General features: G+C 38.8%; 1 pseudogene; it reads left to right on the top strand.

The window, feature by feature from the left end:
• Positions 1-16,366: 16,366 nt before the first annotated feature.
• On the top strand, positions 16,367-17,039 carry LOC118676004 (annotated as a pseudogene).
• The last annotated feature ends 382 nt before the right edge of the window (positions 17,040-17,421 follow it).

The raw sequence follows: 17,421 nt of genomic DNA, 5'->3' as shown, positions 1-17,421 counted from the left end.
AAACAATTTCCAAGGCTTTTTTCTATATGTAAATGTCTTAGATTGCTATGAAAAACAGAGAAGTAAAAGAAGGAAAGGACCTACTGTCTCTTCTCGCATAACTGACAGTCAATTTCTACTATACTTTTCATTTTAAAGTGTTCTGATTGAGCCTGTTTCCAGTGCATTAACTTGGGAGAGCTATTACATTCGAAAGGGTTCCATGCTGGCAAACTGCATTTTGGAATCACCAAGGGTCCCTTGATGCGTGGCTGTCAGCTGACTAAATTAGTCTCCATTGCTATTGTTCTACACTGGGATTGATGGATGCATTACCTCACACTCTTGAACTCTAGGAGTTATTATAGACTCTGAGGAATGGCATGGGTTTCACATTAGAAGTGAAATGGGCCCATGAGCCCACTTAGCAAACACTCATGCTGTAAGTGTATTCCTTGAAGTTTGGTCATTTCTTTGATCACCAAGGAATCTCAAAGAGGTGATCTAGATTCAGCATTACTTGGGGGGGAAAAATGCTTTCATTTTATGTGCAAAGTAGTGGACTAGGTACCAAGGAACACCCAAAAGAAGCACAGGTCCCCTCTCTGAGAGGCAGACAAAATAACTCCCAGAGAATTTTAGAGAATAAACCAGTCTGGCTGGAGCAGGGGAGCAATGCTTCCTTATTCTACTAGAACCTGCCGCTCTTCCATCCAGATCCCATAGAATACTTTCTACCCATTCTGTGCATCTGACCCAGTCTCTGTGCTTTACTTCTAATGGTTTCCATCTGGAACTGTCTTCAGAGGACTGGCCCTGGGCCAGGGGAGCAGCTTTGCCTGCAAGTGCAGAGAATCACAAGTGCCTGGTAGTGTATACTGCCCACACCTCCCTCCTGGGAGAAGCCCACAGCCAATGATTGACTGGTGTGGGAGTATGAACGTCCAGTCCCCTTGTGTGGAGGCAGGACACTTGTGATGTAGTCTGCACTCCAGATCTCCCTATAGGCTCAATCTGAGGCATGAACCCTTGTTAGGCTTTTTTCTCTTCCCTGTTCTTGCCATTTTCCCCTGAAAACACTTCTTAGTAAATCCCTTGCTCAGGAATCCTTGTCACAGGGGTTGCTTCTGAAGAATCTGATCTAATACATGCTATTGAGGGGTCTCTTTGCTTCTGCCTTAAAGAGAGAGAATATTGGATTTGGAAGGGGGAGAAATGCTCTATCCCTAAGAAGGCAAAATGAACAACATTAGAAAACAGCCAGGCTGGTGGCAGGAACTGGTGTACTGAATGAAGTATAACAAACCACAAATGATGGCTGGATTTAAAAATATATAAGGAAGGAGAAAGGTCCCATCTCCTCAATTCATCTTTACATTCCCTGCCAGAGTGAGCTTTTTCAAAATAAAATTCCCCTTCTTAAAACTCATGGTTTAATGTATTTGTTTCCTCCTAGAAAACCTGGGAGATAAGATTATAAGTACTCATTTTAGATTTAAAGATATGCAAAAGTAATTCTATTAGGAGACACAGATGAGAGAATTTCTCTCTGACCTCTCCTGTGGTATGGACAAGCGATTGCCCTACAGCCACGGAACATGGGCAAATTAAAACTCTCTAGGTTTTTGTTATAAACATGCCTAACAGTGAATGCTAAAAATAAAATAAATTTTAATTAAAAAAACCTCAAACCACAATTATTGTTTAATCTTTAGAACAGCATCCAAGGACCTTCAAAACCTGGCCCCACACTGTTTCTAGCCTTCTCTTCTACCGTCTTCCTTCATGCAAATAATTGATTGATCCTGTATTGAGCTCCTTGCAATGATTTGAACATACTGTATGATTTCACACTCTAATTTTTGCTCTGCTGATCCTTGAAATGCCCATCTACCCATCTCTGACTGATAAACTTCTCATATTTTAATACCCAGCTCAAATTTCATATTCTGTGTTACCTTATCCTACATTTTCATGCAATTTATCATTTTTTCTCTGTTTTGATCATACTTGAAATATACCCTCTATATAGCATCTAGAACACTGGTTCCCAATGTGGGGCATATACCCCACAGGGGGCAATTTGATTTTTAAGGGGAGCAATTCGAGAATGAATTATTAACAATGAATTTTTTCATTTCTTATGGTTCTAGTGGCCTCATATACAGTATATAAATATTTATTGTGACATTTATGCATTTCAGTTCTCTATTATATGTTTTGAAACTTTATTTGCTATTTTTTCATATCACTTCATATTATTATTTTTTTAACAATTTCTTAGTGATTTCTTCCTCAGTACTCCAACTGTCCTTTCATTCTTTTATTTCTCTCTTTCATGGGTGTCATGTTCTTTGGAAGCTTGTTTAGACTAAGTTAATGGCCTTTTAGGCTTCCTCCATGTGAATAGGAGTTCACTTTTTAAATAATAAGAAGTACATGTCACGGGGGGCGGGGATCATCAGGATTTTAGAGATGCTTAGGTGGGGCATAGCCAAAAAGAGGTTGAGAACCACGACCTAGAATATTACTTTTAAAAGCAAACAACAATGGGACCCTGGAGAAATGTGTTTATTTCATCTTTGTTTCTCCTTTCCACTGTAGTGCCTGACCTATGCCTAACTCTCTATAAAAATGCCCATGGATTTTTAAATGAATTGAATAAATTTGAATTAATAAGGTCAAATCAAATTATAAAAGCCCTTTGATGCTAAACTTATTTGAAGTGTAGCTTAAATATAGGGTGAAACATTTGGAATTCTTTAAGGGAATGAAAAATATGTGTTAAATGTCTGGTGTGATAATAAAACCATCACTATTTGCTCCCTGACTCTAGCCTGTCCTAACACCCAACCAGATTGTGCGGTATGTTTCCAGCAGTGTTAGCCAGGGGAGCAGATGCCCAAACTGGTCACAACCAGTATGATTAGTTTGAGCAATTCTTCACTTCATAGAGTCAACAACAGCTTTGAGAAATAGTTTTCTAAAAACATAATGGTTAAAGATGAGGAGTTGAAATCAGAGAGCTTTAGATTAAAATACTGACATTGCCAATGACAATTGTGTGACTTTTGGCAGGTTCTTTTTCATTAGTGAAATAGAGATAAAGGCACTGACCTCATACCGTTGTTAACACTAATGTTCTGCCTTGCACATTAGGTATTATAAATAGTCACTAAGGGCCCAGCGCATAAAATTCATGAGCAGGTATGGTGCCTAGACCTGGCCTGCGATCAAGGCCATCTTCCCCAGGTGCCCGCAGCTGGCCCCACCCCTCAGTACCACCCACCCCTAGTTTCCCATTTGCCATCAGGTTATTGGAGCCTGCTGGCCAGGGGGAGGAACCAAGAGGTTGGCCCTTCTGCCTGCTCACCAGCCCTGCCCCCCGCCACTGGTGTATAGGTTGCCCTCTGTGTGGGGGGCAAATGGTGGGGCAGGGGCCTTGGCATGGTGCCACCCACATCCCCTGCCACCCTTCCCTGGTTCCCTGTTTGCCATCAGGCAATCGGAGACTGCTGGCTAGGGAAAGGGACTGAGAGGTGGTCAGTGTGCCTCATAGTGACTGGTCAAGCAGCCATTCTGGTTATTCTGCCGTTAGGGTCAATTTTCATATTACCTTTTTATTATATAGGATAGAGGCTCAGTGCACAGGTGGGAGCCAGCCATCCTGCCCTGATAAGGGCCCCCAATTGGGTTGGGGTCCCCACTAGGGGGTGGGACTGGCCGGGGCCAGAGACCATGAGAGGTTTGTAGGCTGGCCACTACCCCGATTGGGGGGGGGCATCCCCACTGGGGTCAGGCCATCTGGGGCAAGGGGCTGTGGGCGGTTTGCAGGCCAGCCATGCCCCTGATCTAGTTGGGGGACCCCGCGGGGGGAGAAGGCCAGGCAGGGTGAGGGGTTTGCAACTGGCCACACCCTCTACTGGGGTGGGGGTCCCCACTAAGGGGTGAAGCTGGCTAGGGTGAGAGGCCATGGGTGGTTTTCAGGCTGGCCATGCCCCTGATCAAGGTGGGAGTCCCTGCTGGGGGGTGGGGCCGGCCAGGGCGAGGGGCAGCAGTCATTCTGGTCTCTGGTCATTCTGGTCATTCTGCCATGTTGATTGCTGGGCTTTTATTATATAGGATTGTTTTCTTTGAAGGCTGGGCACTTTGGTAGAGCTTTCACCAATTTGTGATCATAGAATTTGCCTGTGATCATGGAGGTACATGTGTTTAATTGCTTAAGCTCTTCTTCAGCAAGCCTAGCCCACCCTGCAAGGCTTATAGTCATCATTGCCCCTGAGGTCTGTACCGCTTCCTGCACTCCCCATTTAGGATTCCCAACTTCTCTGTTGAACAGACAACATGGACAACAACCCCACATTCTCCTCAGTAAATCACTCCTCTGGACACTCATTTTCGTATTCTCTCTCTCTCTCTCTCTCTCTCTCTCTCTCTCTCTCTCTCACACACACACACAAACATCAACACATGTGATTGAACCCTTATAGCATATGTTTGTTCCCTTCTATTATAACTATAGAGCAAGATTCATAAAACTTTTTATTCACACACAAAGTTTACACCACTTGGAGTAATAAGAAGCACATATTCAAAATCCATAGGAGTTATGATGGTATATATGGAACAGTTGTATTACAACACATGTATTTCACTCCCAAATTAATCACTAGATGTGATGTCTAACCCCAAGGTCTCTCACCTGCCACTCACTACCAGTACTTCCTCTGTCTCCTTACAATAGCTTCCATAGCTTCCCTGCCCACTGTCCTATGCACCTTCTTCCTCCCTCGCCTCTCTAAACACCTTGCCATTTCTTACTCATTCCCCTCCTCCAAAAATGCACCCCAAGTCCTCTTTTTTTAATACATTTTTTATTGATTTTTACAGAGAGGAAGGGAGAGAGATAGAGAGTTAGAAAAATTGATCAGCTGCATTCTGCACACCCTTAGTAGGGAAGGGGCCTGCAACCAAGGTACAAGCCCTTGACAGAATTTGAACCCAGGACTCTTCAGTCCACAGGACAATGCTCTATCCACTAAGCTAAACCAGATAAGGCCAAGCCCTCTTTTAATAAAATCTTTAAATTTGTAAATGATTCTCTAGGTACTAGGATATACCACCCTTAGAAAACAGATAAGGGATTATAAATAGCACATTATTGCGTTAAAATTATTGTTTTCTAAGAACACAAATGCAGACTAGAGATTACAGTACACATGCAGATAAACTAATGTGTGAAGTACCAAGCAGTTCAGGGAGTTTTTGTCAACAAGCCCATAAAGTGTGTCTTTTTGTTTGTTTGTTTTTTCTCAATTTCTCTAATTTTCCCCAATTGATTTTGCCATTTTTACATAGAAGTAGCTTTATAACATTGCATAAATATGCCTATTTACCCTCTTTACCAAATCTGATCAGCTCCCATTTATAATACTTTCATTTTCCTTGGTCATTCAGGCTTGAAAGTTGAAAACAATATTTGGTTTTCCTCTATTGTTTTCTTTATCCAATCTATTGCTGGTTAATTCTTCTTCCCAAATGTCTCTCAATATGAAGTCCTTTCTTTTCATTTTCACTGTCCTGGACTTTTCAAAACCCTTGACACCTTTTGCCTGATAATCATAAATCCTTCTACCCAGTCTACACCCTGCAATTCTACTTCTTCCTGCCCATCATTGAGAGGTAAGTCTGCCTAAAAGATTACTTCCCTGATGTGATTTTTCTATTCAAAGATCTCCAATGACTCTCCAATCCCTGCTTATTGAATCAGTAAGAACAATTAGTATCATTAATTACTCTCCTGCCACTCTGATTCAAACAAGCAAAAATGGGAGTGGCAGGTTTGGCCCACACAGGCACCTTCTCGTATCAATATATCGCTTACATAACTAACCATCTCAAAGAAGTCATGAAGAAGGAGGAGGGGGAGGAGGAGGAGGAGGAGGAGGAGGAGGAGGAGGAGGAGGAGGAGGAGGAGGAGGAGGAGGAGGAGGAGGAGGAGGAGGAAAGAGTATGGAAGGCAGAAGAAAGAGAAGGAGGGAAGAGAGGGAAAGAAAGGGAGGGGGATGGAAAGAAGAAGGGCAAAGAAGGAGTGAATGAGAGGAAGAACACATAATTGCTTCTTTCCAGATTTTTTTCTTTTTTCAACATCTGGATGCCTCTATTCATGTAAGGCCAATTTTAATAATAAAAAAAAAAGTGGGTTCTAAGTAAAACACACACGCAAAACAACAAAGTTCATAAAACTAAAGAAAGAACACATGATTTGCTTTGATTTTCATGCTCTCCTGGAAAATATTAAGCCAAGACAGCTCTCTCTATTCCAATTTAGAAAGGGAAATAGGAAAATATTTTTGTGACTTTCTCACATAAAAGTGAAAAAAAGGTGTATATTTGAACCATATATGGCTCAGATGTGATGCTTAGCATTTTTCTCTCATCTTTTAAGATTTTTTTCTGCCACCTTTGCTTATGTGTTGATTAGTATGTCAAAGAGAATATTGAGACTGAGAAATGTTAGTGTGCATTTAAGGTGCTTTACTGGTAAAAAAAAAAAAAAAAAAAAAAAAAGAATAAGAAAGTAAACAACTTTAAAACTGCCAATCAAGCTTTCTTAATTAACCTGTGCTTTTAAGAGTGAATGCAGAGCATAATTGAGAGAATTAAATTAATGATCAAAGTATCCTTCAAATAAAAATAATTTATTTTAAAAAAGAAGAAATGACAACTAATAGTTGCTGCTAATTTCAATATTGAGCTTGGTTTTTTAAGTCACCCTGTAGAAAACCCATTGGGAAGTAGACCCAATGTGCAGTTGAGTTAAGGTATTTTAATTAAATTTAAAGATTTTCTTACCCATGGGAAAGGGCATAATTAGCTGTTTTCTAATGCATTTGACCTGAAGATGTTTGAATCAGCAGATAATTGAATGTATTAAAAGAAGTAGCAAATTCTAATTATGAGACTTGGTTGTTGGAGGAAAAAAAAATTACTCATTATTTGTCCAAGAGAAGTTATACAAACATAACAGAGAGGAGAGGAACCAGCAATTACAACCATCTCAGGCCCAAGACTGTGTGTGCATCTTTGCATGGTGGCTCCTAGGAGGAGAATTGGGTGGCTTAAGACTTGAATCTATTTTGTTATTCCTATGAAAAATCTCAATCTGAATGCCAAATAAATTACTACTAAAAATAGAGTGAAGTACTCACAGCAGTAGAATGTACCAGCTGGACTGATGCCAGCATCACAGACTAACTCTGATATAGTGGACTTCGGCATGTTGCTGTAATGTTTCAGGGGTCACATATATCCAAATCTATAGGCTAACAAGCTGTGTTCAGATGAAGTTCTACTGAATAAGTACTTGGATCATATAGCACTTACACAAATTTGAGTAAGGAAGGTATAGTCTCCTTTTAAAGGAAAACAAATCTTATAAACTCCAAGTCTACAATTATTGTACTATGTTACTTAAATATTTTATATGTGAATGTTATGAACTTATAAATTCTTAGATTTATTAATTCTTATATAATTTTAGAAACAAAAGCTTATAAAACAAATACAATGGACCAATGAAATCAAAATTAACAATATGTAATATGATAGATGATACTGTTTTGTTGAAAATAAATTTCCACTGAAAACCCAGATATGGTATTACTACTATGACAAAGATTCTGTTGAGTTTGTCATGCCTAAACTATTGTGTGCATTGTGATTCAATTCTCCATCACTCTTTTTTATTTGACTAATGCTAAACTGACCTTCCTATTAGCCATGAAGGCATTTGACTTTCATTTGCTTTGATACATCATTTAAGAATTAAGTCAACCTTTCTTCTCACTTATTGGTTCTGGATAATTAATGCAGCAATATCAAGCTGAATAAAACTAAAACAAAGGTAAACTCAGATGTTGAATATACTGTGTAGTATGTTTTATAATTTTGCTAAGTAGATATAAAAATATTTTACTCCTCACTATTTCATTCATTCATTCATTCATTCATTCATTCATTCATTCATTCAAGAACTAGCATTTTCTATGTATTAGTTCCTGCAAATGATGATGCTAAAATTATGATGATGATAATGATGATGATGAATACTTGTGCAATCCCTGATAAAAAAAATGTTAAATTATATTAAAGTTAAATGTTCATCAATGAATCCAAAGACTAAATTTTTAGATTATGTTAAAGCCATTAGAAAACATGCACAAGTTAAGAAAGTTTGATAGTAGCAGAGCACATATGATTAAAATGGCAAATAAGACTCAAAATTAAAAAGAATTACAAAGATAATGATGATGCTAATTATATTTTACATGTACTATTGAAAGACTATCAGGTGCCAATCTCTAGTTAGTTGTTATTTAATCTTCACAGCAACCTAAAGTGATAGGCATTCTTTTTATCATTTTATATATACTAGTAAGGCAATACCCCAAAGTACACAGCTAGTAGAGATAGAGGAAGGATTTTAATAGAGGCATAATAATTCTAAGATGTGGGTGCTTAACTATATTTCTACATAAAAGAGTTGGTATTTGAATTGGACATCTATATAATAAAAGCCTAACATGCAAATTGTCCCCTTGGGTGGCCATTCGACTGGGAGTTCGACTACTCACTATGATGTGCACTTGACCACCAGGGGGTGACACAGAACATGACAGGTGTTGGCAATGCAGCGCTGGCAGTGGGCGGCAGTGGAGGCACTGCCGGCCCTGATGGGCCTTGACAAGAGTGGGACCACAATGGGATAGTGGAGCAGGTGAGTGGGTAGCACCAGGCCAAGGAGGGTGCAAGCGGGGGGCTAATCACCCCGCTGATCGCCCTGCAGATGGTGACCAGTGGTGGCAGTGGGGGGGAAGGGCTGCCACCCAGCTCCCAAGAGCTGAGGGAGCTGGGTGGGTGGGGGGGGGCAGCCCCAATTGATCACCCTGCAGATGGGATGGTGGAGCAGCTGAGGGGGCAGCACCAGGCCAAGGCTGGGTGCCAGGTGGGGCTGTGGGACTGTGAGGCTGGGGGCGCAAGCTGAGGCCTGTCTCCACAGACCACCCCAAGGGACCCCACCCATGCATGAATTCATGCACCAGGCCTCTAGTTCTTCCGGATGACCTTCTGGATGAAGCCGGGGCTGCAAGGGAAGCCCAGGTCCCAGGTGCCAGCAGCTGGAGGGAAGCCCGGATCCCAGGTGCTGGTGGGAAGCTGGTGCCTGCAGCTGGGGGAAAGAAGGCCTACTCTTGCAAGAATTTTGTGCATCGGGCCTCTAGTGTATATATATATATATATATATATATATATATATATATATATATATATATATATGGATCATATAAAATGGGGATAAAGCAGATTGCAGACATGTGATTAGTGAAATGGAAAACATTGGACAAGTGAGACAGATACAGGGGAATATACCAAAGACACATACAGTTGGAGTCCTATAAGGAGAGAAGAAAGAGAATGGGGCAGAAAAAAATATTTGATGAGATAGTGGTGGAGTATTTTCTAAAACTGATAAAAGACATCAACCCAAAGAATTCCAATGAGGAGAAGCTCAATTCGAAGGAAGAAAAACACCAAGAAAACCACATGTAGGCACATCACAGTAACAATGCTGAATATCACGGAGAAAAAGGAAATCCTAAGAAGTGACAAGGATAAAAATAATATTACCTTTAAAGAAGTAAAACTGGCATCTGAATTCTCAAAAGAACTGACACAAGCCAGGACAAAATAATAACGTTTTAACTGCCAAAAAATATAACTGCCAACTTAAAATTTTATATACAATAAAATTTATTTTGAAATAAAGGTAAAATAAAGCCATTTTCAGGTAAAAATTTGAGAGAATGTTTAGTAGATCTACATTAAAGAAAAACTAAAGGGAATTCTGCACTCAAATTGAAATCCTTTCCAGTTGAAAACTTGACAAGAGAAAGAAATAAAAATGAGAGAAATAAAAATGTTGCCCTGACCTCTTTGGCTCAGTGGATAGAGCATTGGCCTGCGGTCTCAAGGGTTCCAGGTTCGATTCTGGTCAAGGGCATGTACCTTGGTTGAAGGCACATCCCCGGTGTGGGGGTGTGCAGGAGGCAGCTGATCGATGTTCCTCTCTCATCAATGTTTCTAACTCTCTATTTTTCTCCCTTCCTCTCTGTAAAAAATCAATAAAATATATATTTTTTAAAAATGTTATTGGGTCATTTTAGGAACTATTGACTATAAAAAATTGTAATTAATGCATTTTAAGTTATAACATATGTAATTGAAATACTGAACAAAAATTTCTCAAAAGGCAAGAATAAATAAATAGTGTTTAAAGGTCCTGAAGTTGCCCTAACTGGTTTGGCTCAGTGGATAGAGCATCGGCCTGCAGACTGAAGAGTCCCAGGTTCGATTCCGGTCAAGGGCATGTACCTTGGTTGCGGGCACATCCCCAGTGGGGAGTGTGCAGGAGGCAGCTGATCGATGTTTCTCTCTCATCGATGTTTCTAACTCTCTATCCCTCTCTCTTCCTCTCTGTAAAAATCAAAAAATATTTTAAAAAAATAAAAAAAATAGAGGTCCTGAAGTTCAAGTAACATCGTGTCTGGAATAAAAGCAGTAATTTGTATTAGAGCTTTAATAAGTCAAGAATAAATAATTGCATCTTAGTTATCTAGTAAGATGGTATAAAACTACTTTTTCAATTGAAGTGAAAATACTGTTACCAGTCATTTTATAAGTTTAATACAATTGAAATAATAAGAGTGACAATAAGTATACCAAAGCTCAATTAGATACTTATTGGACCTTACCTGATCAATTATATGTTCAAATATACCTACAAAGAATGAAATTTAAAAGAACAAGGAAGTCTGAGTAAGTATCAATGGATGTTATAGCTAAAATGTAAGGTGTAACGAGATTTTATAATGTATTTAACACACTGGGAACAAAAGTGCATCTCATCCTTTCAACATAAAAGTCACCTTTCAATATTTAACTTTCATATGCATATTTAAGGATTCAAAAAGAGGATAGAGAACTGCTGGTAGTCAGCATCCCAAATGCATAATGACAGTAATAAAAAAATTGCATTTCAGAACAGGGAATATACCATGCTAGAGTTATCAAGGAACTCTTCAAGAAATAGAACTTGAAGTAGGCCCTAAAATATGACTGGAAAGTGAAATACACATTTCATTTCTTGATAAAAATGTACTATGAAGAAGAGAAGGAAATATCCCTTCCTACAATCTTTGGCTAGAAATGGAAAATTAAATCTAATACTAACATTAAAGGTATGAATTTGGACCCTTAAATACCTTATTCACAACAATATTAATTATTTTTAAGCATAATTAATTTAATCTATAAAAAATGTTATATTTAATTCTGTGCCAGTATTTTTTAATTTATTTTTTATTTAAGTATAGTTAGTATACAATTTATATTGGTTGTATTACTTTCAGGTGTACAATATAGTGATTTGACATTTTTATACCTTTTAATGTGATCACCCCATTAATTCTAATAATCATTTATCACCATGCAAACTTACACAATATTGTGGACTATATTTTCCTTCCCTTTTTTATTCATCCCCTATCCCCTCTCTTCTGGTCTTTGTTTCTATGAGTCTGTTTTTGTATTGTTTATTTGTTTGTTTTGTTTCATTTTTAAATTCTACATGTAAGTGAAACCATACCTATTTGTCTTCCTCTGCCTGAGTTATTTCACTTAGCATATTTCACTTAGCATTATACCCTTTAGGTTCTTCCAATATTGATTCTTAAGAATGAGGAACAGGGACAGGATGAATGACATGGAACTGATGATTCCCTGTTTGGAAAACATACCTTAAAGTTCCCTCTCATTTTATACTTTGCATAATCAGATGATATAAATTGGGAAGTCTACATGGATTTTTCCCCCTGAAAAGCAAGAACATGAGAATATTGAGTACCAATTTGCTTAACGAGATGATTTAAAGGAGTAAGGAAACCACGCAAAGCCCCAAAGTATCAGAACACTGTCTTCACACTAATGGCTTTTTCACACTAATAAAATTCTGAGGGTTAATTATCTTACCCAACCTCGGAGGTAAAACCAGAATTATTTTTAGCAGTAATTATTAATGTGATGATTAATAAGAAACTACACAGTTATATTTTTTCAAGTCTTGTCCTTAAAACACTATCACTGTTCATTATATTTTGGCTCATGGTTATAATTTGTTTTCTTAAGATGAATTTTTTTACTGTATTTATTAACTTGCAAATGAGATGTGGTAGTTCTAACACTAGTTCATGTTAACCATGACTATAACCATATTTGTTAATTTGGACCAGGAATTTATTATACAGATATCGCTATGCACCTGTTGACAATGTATCTAATTGAAGAAATAGTTCCTGGAAAGAGAGATTAAAAAATTATGTTTATTTTCTTGGAAAACCCCAAACTCTGGGGAAATATCAGTTGTCTTTAGTAATACAACACAAATGCTATGGTGGGATGTCTGGCATAATATTAAATCGGTGATTACCTAAGGTCCCCAGGGCTCACAAGACTGTGGGAAATAAATCTAGATGTGAGATAGACATTGTTAAACCAAGTCCTCTAGGGAACATGATTATACTAGAGTATAATTATGCAGTGAGACTTGGAATGGCAGCTATGGAAAGACAAGCACTCCATTTTCAACATGTGACTATCTTTAAACCTAACTTTCTCTGATACAAAATGTCTGAGAATCTCTACAAAAATGTTTAATCACATTTGCACCATAGTTACTTTACAAATACTTGATCATTTAACTAAGTTATAAACTTCAGATATGCGTTTTAACTTCACAGAAATAGTTTTGCTCTTGAAACAAACCCTTTGTGGCTCTGAATCTCATATTATGTCTGCATATTATGTCTGGCTTTGTTTTAGGCTTAATCTGAATTTTTTAAAAAGCACTTTTATCATGTTTAAAGTAAAATAATTAATAACATTTACACAAACAAAATTCTCCGAGGCATGGCTAACCAGTCACCAAGGACAACAAAGAACATGTTTCTAAGAAATGGCATGACAGCACATCATTCTAAATTTGGTTATTCCCAGAGTCTATAAGAACATTATCAAAAGATATGGTTCAATTACTATGTAGCCTCAAGTAACTGAATAATTAAGTTATATTTAACCCAATAATATCACTGTTCTAATTTACTATATATTGTGTAGCTTTCCTATCTGCTCTTCAGAGATTCCAAATAGTGTATTACTGATCTAATGACCAAAAGAAATTCTCAAAAGTGCTTAACATATGCCAAAGGAGTAATGTGTTACACTGGAGGAAAGTAGACCTTCCTTCTAAATCAATGTAACTTTCAGGCATAAGTATTTGCATTCATAGTAGATTAAAGTGTCATGCTGCAGTTGACAGATGCTATCTATATAAACAAAGAGAATTGTTGCAATTCAATTCCTGTCGATGTGCAATAAGTATAGAATAGCAGAGAAGACAATGGCCCATATTTAAAGGCCCACAAACCAATTATAAAGGACAAACAGGATGGGATAGGACTCAGTATTTCGAGTTTTGCTTTTCATGAGGGAATGGTTTCCTCAACATTATTTGTGGTACCAACTAAAACTTGTATGACCAGGAGACAGATTTCCCCTCCTCTCTCTACACTGTTCTGTTCTGAAATTTTCATCCATTTCATGGGGCCTCTCCTAGTAAACTATGAGCCTTCTTTCTCCCAACTATAGAGCATCCTAGAGTATATAAAAGATTGCAACTGTCTCCTAACCTATTGTATCTTCTCAATGACCAGAGCAAATCTATACTAGTGTAACTGTGCCTTTTCCTTCATGGAAGCTGACATCAGTTACACACAGTTAATTATACCATAGTCTCACCTATACAGTCAGAAACTGACATTAAGTCGCCCCTTAGTCTGCTCCAAATGCAATAACCTCAATGAGTTCAGTGTTTCCCAGTCAATGATCTAATCATACATTGAAAATTTTCATTTCCTCTGGAACCTATCCAAATTCTGCCTTTTCTAGATCAATAATAAGATTTAAATGAATCTCACCACCATAGCAGTTGAGACTGGAACCAAATGAACTACACTGGGAAAATCACTTCATATTGTCTTTTACAGCTTGATTTGAAATGATGAACACATGTTATTGACTTTGTTACCTTATAATGCATGCCTTATTCAATTACATTTATAAAATCTGACTGAAATAATTATATCAGCTCATATTCAAGTTCTCCTTACTCTCCCCAAAACTGTTTTGTTCTTATTCTTCCTCTGTGAATTATACTAAAGATATCAATTAAAATAGCAAGCTTAATAATGTATCCAATTTCCAAGAACATTTAAATTTTAATTATTTTCTGTAGGATCCTAGCCTAAGTTGTAATATCCACATTATAGTGTAGATATACTTGCATATTCCATATATATATATATATATATATGACATTTTTTAAAAGTTCTAAGACTAGCCAACAGTCATAGAATAATGGAATCTTAAAAGTGAAAGAATATTATGAAGAATTCTGTTCCTTCAGGGGCACCAGCATATTTACTTTGGTTTTTCAAGAAAGGAAAAAAGTAAATTCTGTGATCTTGGGTATACAATACAGCCCACCTCCAAGAATGTGGATTGCAATTAACTTCACATAGATACTATAATAGGGAAATAACTTAAAAATGCAAGCAAAGATTATTCAAAGATGCATCAAAAATATTTAACACAGAATTGATGACAGCATAAATAATTACAAATTCCCTAACTAAAATTCCCCCAAATAAGACTATGATTAAATGTTTATACTGGAGTTATCTATGTTGTTAAACACAATCAATAGGGGGAAATCCTCCATAAATAATTTTAGTGTAGTTTTTTGCACTGGGTTTACCTCCAGAACATAGATGCCTATGAAAAACATTGCTAAATTTAAGCCAAAATGTGTGTGTGGGGAGGGGGAAGGGGAAGATTCATATTAACATCTACATCACTGGATATGTATATTTAGGTAAGTCCACCATTACTGGCTATCTGATCTACAAATGTCGTGATATTAACAAAAGGACCATCAAAATATTTATAGGATGCTTCTGAGATGAGAGAGAGTTTCTTCCTGCATGCCTGAGTCTTGGATATACTAAAAGCTAAACATGAATGCGATATAACTATTGTTATCTCCTTATGGAAATTTGAGACCAGTAAGTATTATGGGACCATCTCTGATATTAGAATAGAAAAAGGCCTTTTTTTTTTTTTACCTTTACTGTAGCTTTCCACAATTTACGAGAAGCACCTAGTAATTAAACCCCAAGATTGTCAGCTCCCCTGTTTCAAACAGCCCCTGTGTTCAAACTGCAAAACAAGATAAGTTACTCTCAAGGATACATTCTTGCATACATACCTCTCCTCCCTGCTGGTTTTACAACTCGGGGATTATTAGTAGAAAGTTTCCTTCCCTCTCCCCTTCAAATAAGCCTCTTTTGTACTCTTCATAACTTTTACTCTAAGAATGTTTCACAAGCTTTGGAAAAATACTGATAAGACACCTCCCTAGGACATCTGCCCCTGCCTGGACAGTCTCTGGAAGAACTAACATAGACAATCCCCTGATGACTACTCAATTTCAGCCCCCCAATCCTCCTCTCTTCCTTGTCACCTAGCAACAACAGCCAAGGCTTTAAAAGGAGGAGCTGCTTTTTGTTTCTTTCCTTTGTATTGATTACCAATGCACCTGCCCTTTCCCTTTAGGAAAAGTAAAATAAACTTCCTCTCTGCATCTCTTCTCTCAGTTGTAAATTTTTTCACAGCCCACAGCCATGGCATCACCAGCTTAAAATCCTAACAACTGGCACCCCAGGACACTCAGACATTATGAAAAAACACTAGAGGCCTGGTGCATGAAAATTTGTGCACTAGGGGGTTTCCCTCAGCCCGGCCTGTGCCCTCTCACAGTCCAGGAGCCCTCGGGGAATGTCCACCTGCAAGATTAGGCCAACTCCCCAGGGGACCAGGCCTAAACTAGCAGTCAAACATCCCTCTGGCAGCCCAAGAGCCCTCAGGAAATGTCTGACTGACAACTTAGACCCGCTTCCCAAGGGGAGTGGGCCTAAGCTGCAGTCAAACATCCTTAGCACTGCCATGGAGGCCAGAGAGGCTCCCACCACCACCACTGTGCTTGCAGCCATCAGCCCAGCTTGTGGCTGAGTGGAGCTCCCCCTGTGGGAGCACACTGACCACCAGGGGGCAGCTCTTGAGTTGAGCGTCTGCCCCCTGGTGGTCAGTGCATGTCATAGCAACCAGTCATTCTGCTGTTAGACTCAATTTGCATATTACCCTTATATTATGTAGGATGATTATAAGCACTTCTCAGGCTGACCCTGCTGCCCTGTTTGTTCCTGCTGGTGTTGGGGAATTTGAGGCAGGTATCTCCAAGAATGGGCAGACCTGTGAGCATGCCCTTCTGGCTTACACACTGGTTGTGGAACAACTAATTGTTGCACTTAACAAAATGGATTCCCTGAGCCACCCTTCAACTAGAGAGAGAATGAGGAAATCATTGAAGAAGTCATCACCTACATTAAGAAAATTGACTACAGTAGCATTTGTGCTAATTTTTGCATAGAACAGTGAAAACATGTTAGAGCCAAGTAAGGCATACCCGGGTTCAAGTGTGGAAAGTCACCTTTAATAGCAGCAATGACATTGGAACCATGCTGCTTAAGGATCTGGATTACATCCTGCCACCAGTTCATCCAACTGACAACTACTTAGGTTTCTTCTTCTAGAATGTCTACAAAACTGGTGATATTGGTAATGTCCCTGTGGGCCTACTAGAGATTGGTATTCTCAAACACAGCATGTGGTCACCTTTTTTCCAGTCAATGCTACAAATTAAGTAGCCTGTTGAAATATACCATGAAGCTTTAATTGAAGTACTTTCTGGAGACAATGTGCACTTTGGTGTCAAGAATGTGTCTGAGGATCCAAGATGGCAGCTGAAGGGATGGCAGGCTACAAGATAGTGTGTGAGTGACAGAGCAAAAGGAGAGTGTGTGGACAAGAGGGGAGTATCTGTATTTGTGAGTGAGAGGCAGCTATATTTCAAAGGACTGTTGGGGACTGGAGACCAGGCTCCCCTGGCCCGGCAGCCTCTATTACTACTGAAATCTCTCCCGGAGAAGCCCACTCTGCCGCAGAAACCACGCCATCTTGAAGGGGAGAGCGGCTGTGATCAGAAGCCCAGCCTTACCTCCAACCAGGGAGGCCTTGGATACCTCCTGGGACCCTACCACCACAAAGCCCAGGGACTAGCTGCCTCAGCTGTGAACGTGTGAACACCGAGACTCCAGCCTCCCCAGATATGGGCACCTAAAAAGTTTGTCCAGGGGGAGACAAAGGAGTGCC

This window comes from Myotis myotis, unplaced genomic scaffold (genome assembly GCF_014108235.1).
Source record: "Myotis myotis isolate mMyoMyo1 unplaced genomic scaffold, mMyoMyo1.p scaffold_m19_p_1, whole genome shotgun sequence".
Taxonomy (NCBI): Eukaryota; Metazoa; Chordata; class Mammalia; order Chiroptera; family Vespertilionidae; genus Myotis; species Myotis myotis.
This window is presented reverse-complemented; position numbering and strand designations above follow the sequence as displayed.